Below are 7,779 nucleotides of genomic sequence, written 5' to 3'. Positions count from 1 at the left end.
CTGGCGACCCATATAAAACAAAACAACGACCATCAAATTGATTGGGATTTAACTGGGGTTTTATGCCAAGAAACTAACCATTGCGCTACGAAAGCCTATAAGTAAAATTGTCGTCAGGTATTGTGGAAAATCTTTGTCTTTTTACGTTACATATGAGACCCCACAACACCGCTCCCGGGTGGGCTCCAAGCATCAACCTTTCGGTTAACAGCCGAACGCGCTAACCATTGAGCCACGGAAATTCAGAAATTAAATGGTCGTCAGGTATTGTGGAAAAGCTTTGACTTTTTACGTTACATCTGATACCTCACAACACCGCTCCCAGGTAGGCTCGAACCACCAACCTTTCGGTTAACAGCTGAACGCGCCAACCATTGCGCCAAGGAAGCCCAAAAATTAAATGTTCTTCAGCTATTGTGGAAAAACTTGGACTTTTTACCTTACATCTGAGACCTGAAATGGTCGTCAGGTATTGCAGAAAAACTTTAGCTTTTTACGTTACATCTGATACCTCACAACACCGCTTCCGGGTGTGCTCGAACCACCAACCTTTCGGTTAACAGCCGAACGCGCTAACCATTGCGCAACGGAAGCCCAAAAATTAAATGTTCGTCAGGTGTTGTGGAAACATTTTGACTTTTTACGTTACATCTGAGACCTCTCAACACCGCTCCCGTTTGTGCTCGATCCACCAACCTTTTGCTTAAGAGCTAAACAAGCTAACCATTGCGCTACGAAAGCCTATAAGTTAAATTGTCGTCAGGTATTGTGGAAAATCTTTGTCTTTTTACGTTACATATGAGACCCCACAACACCGCTCCCGGGTGGGCTCCAAGCATCAACCTTTCGGTTAACAGCCGAACGCGCTAACCATTGAGCCACGGAAATTCAGAAATTTAATGGTCGTCAGGTATTGTGGAAAAGCTTTGACTTTTTACGTTACATCTGATACCTCACAACACCGCTCCCAGGTGGGCTCGAACCACCAACCTTTCGGTTAACAGCTGAACGCGCCAACCATTGCGCCACGGAAGCCCAAAAATTAAATGTTCTTCAGCTATTGTGGAAAAACTTGGACTTTTTACCTTACATCTGAGACCTGAAATGGTCGTCAGGTATTGTAGAAAAACTTTGGCTTTTTACGTTACATCTGATACCTCACAACACCGCTCCCGGGTGTGCTCGAACCACCAAACATTTGATTAAGAGCTAAACGCGCTAACCATTGCGCTACGAAAGCCCAAAAATTAAATGTTCGTCAGGTGTTGTGGAAACATTTTGACTTTTTACGTTACATCTGAGACCTCTCAACACCGCTCCCGTTTGTGCTCGATCCACCAACCTTTTGCTTAAGAGCTAAACAAGCTAACCATTGCGCTACGAAAGCCTATAAGTTAAATTGTCGTCAGGTATTGTGGAAAATCTTTGTCTTTTTACGTTACATATGAGACCCCACAACACCGCTCCCGGGTGGGCTCCAAGCATCAACCTTTCGGTTAACAGCCGAACGCGCTAACCATTGAGCCACGGAAATTCAGAAATTTAATGGTCGTCAGGTATTGTGGAAAAGCTTTGACTTTTTACGTTACATCTGATACCTCACAACACCGCTCCCAGGTGGGCTCGAATCACCAACCTTTCGGTTAACAGCTGAACGCGCCAAACATTGCGCCACGGAAGCCCAAAAATTAAATGTTCTTCAGCTATTGTGGAAAAACTTGGACTTTTTACCTTACATCTGAGACCTGAAATGGTCGTCAGGTATTGTAGAAAAACTTTGGCTTTTTACGTTACATCTGATACCTCACAACACCGCCCCCGGGTGTGCTCGAACCACCAAACATTTGATTAAGAGCTAATCGCGCTAACCATTGCGCTACGAAAGCCTATAAATTAAAAGGTCGTCAGGAATTGAGGAAAATCTTTGGCATTTTACGTTACATCTGAGACCTTACAACACCGCTCCCGGGTGTGCTAGAACCACCAACCTTTCGGTTAACAGCCGAACGCGCTAACCATTGCGCAACGGAAGCCCAAAAATTAAATGTTCGTCAGGTGTTGTGGAAACATTTTGACTTTTTACGTTACATCTGAGACCTCTCAACACCGCTCCCGTTTGTGCTCGATCCACCAACCTTTTGCTTAAGAGCTAAACAAGCTAACCATTGCGCTACGAAAGCCTATAAGTTAAATTGTCGTCAGGTATTGTGGAAAATCTTTGTCTTTTTACGTTACATATGAGACCCCACAACACCGCTCCCGGGTGGGCTCCAAGCATCAACCTTTCGGTTAACAGCCGAACGCGCTAACCATTGAGCCACGGAAATTATGAAATTAAATGGTCGTCAGGTATTGTGGAAAAGCTTTGACTTTTTACGTTACATCTGATACCTCACAACACCGCTCCCAGGTGGGCTCGAACCACCAACCTTTCGGTTAACAGCTGAACGCGCCAACCATTGCGCCACGGAAGCCCAAAAATTAAATGTTCTTCAGCTATTGTGGAAAAACTTGGACTTTTTACCTTACATCTGAGACCTGAAATGGTCGTCAGGTATTGTAGAAAAACTTTGGCTTTTTACGTTACATCTGATACCTCACAACACCGCTCCCGGGTGTGCTCGAACCACCAAACATTTGATTAAGAGCTAAACGCGCTAACCATTGCGCTACGAAAGCCCAAAAATTAAATGTTCGTCAGGTGTTGTGGAAACATTTTGACTTTTTACGTTACATCTGAGACCTCTCAACACCGCTCCCGTTTGTGCTCGATCCACCAACCTTTTGCTTAAGAGCTAAACAAGCTAACCATTGCGCTACGAAAGCCTATAAGTTAAATTGTCGTCAGGTATTGTGGAAAATCTTTGTCTTTTTACGTTACATATGAGACCCCACAACACCGCTCCCGGGTGGGCTCCAAGCATCAACCTTTCGTTTAACAGCCGAACGCGCTAACCATTGAGCCACGGAAATTCAGAAATTTAATGGTCGTCAGGTATTGTGGAAAAGCTTTGACTTTTTACGTTACATCTGATACCTCACAACACCGCTCCCAGGTGGGCTCGAATCACCAACCTTTCGGTTAACAGCTGAACGCGCCAAACATTGCGCCACGGAAGCCTAAAAATTAAATGTTCTTCAGCTATTGTGGAAAAACTTGGACTTTTTACCTTACATCTGAGACCTGAAATGGTCGTCAGGTATTGTAGAATAACTTTGGCTTTTTACGTTACATCTGATACCTCACAACACCGCCCCCGGGTGTGCTCGAACCACCAAACATTTGATTAAGAGCTAATCGCGCTAACCATTGCGCTACGAAAGCCTATAAATTAAAAGGTCGTCAGGAATTGAGGAAAATCTTTGGCATTTTACGTTACATCTGAGACCTTACAACACCGCTCCCGGGTGTGCTAGAACCACCAACCTTTCGGTTAACAGCCGAACGCGCTAACCATTGCGCAACGGAAGCCCAAAAATTAAATGTTCGTCAGGTGTTGTGGAAACATTTTGACTTTTTACGTTACATCTGAGACCTCTCAACACCGCTCCCGTTTGTGCTCGATCCACCAACCTTTTGCTTAAGAGCTAAACAAGCTAACCATTGCGCTACGAAAGCCTATAAGTTAAATTGTCGTCAGGTATTATGGAAAATCTTTGTCTTTTTACGTTACATATGAGACCCCACAACACCGCTCCCGGGTGGGCTCCAAGAATCAACCTTTCGGTTAACAGCCGATCGCGCTAACCATTGAGCCACGGAAATTCAGAAATTAAATGGTCGTCAGGTATTGTGGAAAAGCTTTGACTTTTTACGTTACATCTGATACCTCACAACACCGCTCCCAGGTGGGCTCGAACCACCAACCTTTCGGTTAACAGCTGAACGCGCCAACCATTGCGCCACGGAAGCCCAAAAATTAAATGTTCTTCAGCTATTGTGGAAAAACTTGGACTTTTTACCTTACTTCTGAGACCTGAAATGGTCGTCAGGTATTGCAGAAAGACTTTGGCTTTTTACGTTACATCTGATACCTCACAACACCGCTTCCGGGTGTGCTCGAACCACCAACCTTTCGGTTAACAGCCGAACGCGCTAACCATTGCGCAACGGAAGCCCAAAAATTAAATGTTCGTCAGGTGTTGTGGAAACATTTTGACTTTTTACGTTACATCTGAGACCTCTCAACACCGCTCCCGTTTGTGCTCGATCCACCAACCTTTTGCTTAAGAGCTAAACAAGCTAACGAAGCCTACGAAAGCCTATAAGTTAAATTGTCGTCAGGTATTGTGGAAAATCTTTGTCTTTTTACGTTACATATGAGACCCCACAACACCGCTCCCGGGTGGGCTCCAAGCATCAACCTTTCGGTTAACAGCCGAACGCACTAACCATTGAGCCACGGAAATTCAGAAATTAAATGGTCGTCAGGTATTGTGGAAAAGCTTTGACTTTTTACGTTACATCTGATACCTCACAACACCGCTCCCAGGTGGGCTCGAACCACCAACCTTTCGGTTAACAGCTGAACGCGCCAACCATTGCGCCAAGGAAGCCCAAAAATTAAATGTTCTTCAGCTATTGTGGAAAAACTTGGACTTTTTACCTTACATCTGAGACCTGAAATGGTCGTCAGGTATTGCAGAAAAACTTTGGCTTTTTACGTTACATCTGATACCTCACAACACCGCTCCCGGGTGTGCTCGAACCACCAAACATTTGATTAAGAGCTAAACGCGCTAACCATTGCGCTACGAAAGCCCAAAAATTAAATGTTCGTCAGGTGTTGTGGAAACATTTTGACTTTTTACGTTACATCTGAGACCTCTCAACACCGCTCCCGTTTGTGCTCGATCCACCAACCTTTTGCTTAAGAGCTAAACAAGCTAACCATTGCGCTACGAAAGCCTATAAGTTAAATTGTCGTCAGGTATTGTGGAAAATCTTTGTCTTTTTACGTTACATATGAGACCCCACAACACCGCTCCCGGGTGGGCTCCAAGCATCAACCTTTCGGTTAACAGCCGAACGCGCTAACCATTGAGCCACGGAAATTCAGAAATTAAATGTTCGTCAGGTATTGTGGAAAAGCTTTGACTTTTTACGTTACATCTGATACCTCACAACACCGCTCCCAGGTGGGCTCGAACCACCAACCTTTCGGTTAACAGCTGAACGCGCCAACCATTGCGCCACGGAAGCCCAAAAATTAAATGTTCTTCAGCTATTGTGGAAAAACTTGGACTTTTTACCTTACTTCTGAGACCTGAAATGGTCGTCAGGTATTGCAGAAAAACTTTGGCTTTTTACGTTACATCTGATACCTCACAACACCGCTTCCGGGTGTGCTCGAACCACCAACCTTTCGGTTAACAGCCGAACGCGCTAACCATTGCGCAACGGAAGCCCAAAAATTAAATGTTCGTCAGGTGTTGTGGAAACATTTTGACTTTTTACGTTACATCTGAGACCTCTCAACACCGCTCCCGTTTGTGCTCGATCCACCAACCTTTTGCTTAAGAGCTAAACAAGCTAACCATTGCGCTACGAAAGCCTATAAGTTAAATTGTCGTCAGGTATTGTGGAAAATCTTTGTCTTTTTACGTTACATATGAGACCCCACAACACCGCTCCCGGGTGGGCTCCAAGCATCAACCTTTCGGTTAACAGCCGAACGCGCTAACCATTGAGCCACGGAAATTCAGAAATTTAATGGTCGTCAGGTATTGTGGAAAAGCTTTGACTTTTTACGTTACATCTGATACCTCACAACACCGCTCCCAGGTGGGCTCGAACCACCAACCTTTCGGTTAACAGCTGAACGCGCCAACCATTGCGCCACGGAAGCCCAAAAATTAAATGTTCTTCAGCTATTGTGGAAAAACTTGGACTTTTTACCTTACATCTGAGACCTGAAATGGTCGTCAGGTATTGTAGAAAAACTTTGGCTTTTTACGTTACATCTGATACCTCACAACACCGCTCCCGGGTGTGCTCGAACCACCAAACATTTGATTAAGAGCTAAACGCGCTAACCATTGCGCTACGAAAGCCCAAAAATTAAATGTTCGTCAGGTGTTGTGGAAACATTTTGACTTTTTACGTTACATCTGAGACCTCTCAACACCGCTCCCGTTTGTGCTCGATCCACCAACCTTTTGCTTAAGAGCTAAACAAGCTAACCATTGCGCTACGAAAGCCTATAAGTTAAATTGTCGTCAGGTATTGTGGAAAATCTTTGTCTTTTTACGTTACATATGAGACCCCACAACACCGCTCCCGGGTGGGCTCCAAGCATCAACCTTTCGGTTAACAGCCGAACGCGCTAACCATTGAGCCACGGAAATTCAGAAATTTAATGGTCGTCAGGTATTGTGGAAAAGCTTTGACTTTTTACGTTACATCTGATACCTCACAACACCGCTCCCAGGTGGGCTCGAATCACCAACCTTTCGGTTAACAGCTGAACGCGCCAAACATTGCGCCACGGAAGCCCAAAAATTAAATGTTCTTCAGCTATTGTGGAAAAACTTGGACTTTTTACCTTACATCTGAGACCTGAAATGGTCGTCAGGTATTGTAGAAAAACTTTGGCTTTTTACGTTACATCTGATACCTCACAACACCGCCCCCGGGTGTGCTCGAACCACCAAACATTTGATTAAGAGCTAATCGCGCTAACCATTGCGCTACGAAAGCCTATAAATTAAAAGGTCGTCAGGAATTGAGGAAAATCTTTGGCATTTTACGTTACATCTGAGACCTTACAACACCGCTCCCGGGTGTGCTAGAACCACCAACCTTTCGGTTAACAGCCGAACGCGCTAACCATTGCGCAACGGAAGCCCAAAAATTAAATGTTCGTCAGGTGTTGTGGAAACATTTTGACTTTTTACGTTACATCTGAGACCTCTCAACACCGCTCCCGTTTGTGCTCGATCCACCAACCTTTTGCTTAAGAGCTAAACAAGCTAACCATTGCGCTACGAAAGCCTATAAGTTAAATTGTCGTCAGGTATTGTGGAAAATCTTTGTCTTTTTACGTTACATATGAGACCCCACAACACCGCTCCCGGGTGGGCTCCAAGCATCAACCTTTCGGTTAACAGCCGAACGCGCTAACCATTGAGCCACGGAAATTCAGAAATTAAATGGTCGTCAGGTATTGTGGAAAAGCTTTGACTTTTTACGTTACATCTGATACCTCACAACACCGCTCCCAGGTGGGCTCGAACCACCAACCTTTCGGTTAACAGCTGAACGCGCCAACCATTGCGCCACGGAAGCCCAAAAATTAAATGTTCTTCAGCTATTGTGGAAAAACTTGGACTTTTTACCTTACATCTGAGACCTGAAATGGTCGTCAGGTATTGTAGAAAAACTTTGGCTTTTTACGTTACATCTGATACCTCACAACACCGCTCCCGGGTGTGCTCGAACCACCAAACATTTGATTAAGAGCTAAACGCGCTAACCATTGCGCTACGAAAGCCCAAAAATTAAATGTTCGTCAGGTGTTGTGGAAACATTTTGACTTTTTACGTTACATCTGAGACCTCTCAACACCGCTCCCGTTTGTGCTCGATCCACCAACCTTTTGCTTAAGAGCTAAACAAGCTAACCATTGCGCTACGAAAGCCTATAAGTTAAATTGTCGTCAGGTATTGTGGAAAATCTTTGTCTTTTTACGTTACATATGAGACCCCACAACACCGCTCCCGGGTGGGCTCCAAGCATCAACCTTTCGGTTAACAGCCGAACGCGCTAACCATTGAGCC

This window comes from Phalangium opilio, unplaced genomic scaffold (assembly GCF_054372755.1).
Source record: "Phalangium opilio isolate 3A_F unplaced genomic scaffold, DU_Popi_V2 ptg001675l_1, whole genome shotgun sequence".
Taxonomy (NCBI): Eukaryota; Metazoa; Arthropoda; class Arachnida; order Opiliones; family Phalangiidae; genus Phalangium; species Phalangium opilio.
This window is presented reverse-complemented; position numbering follows the sequence as displayed.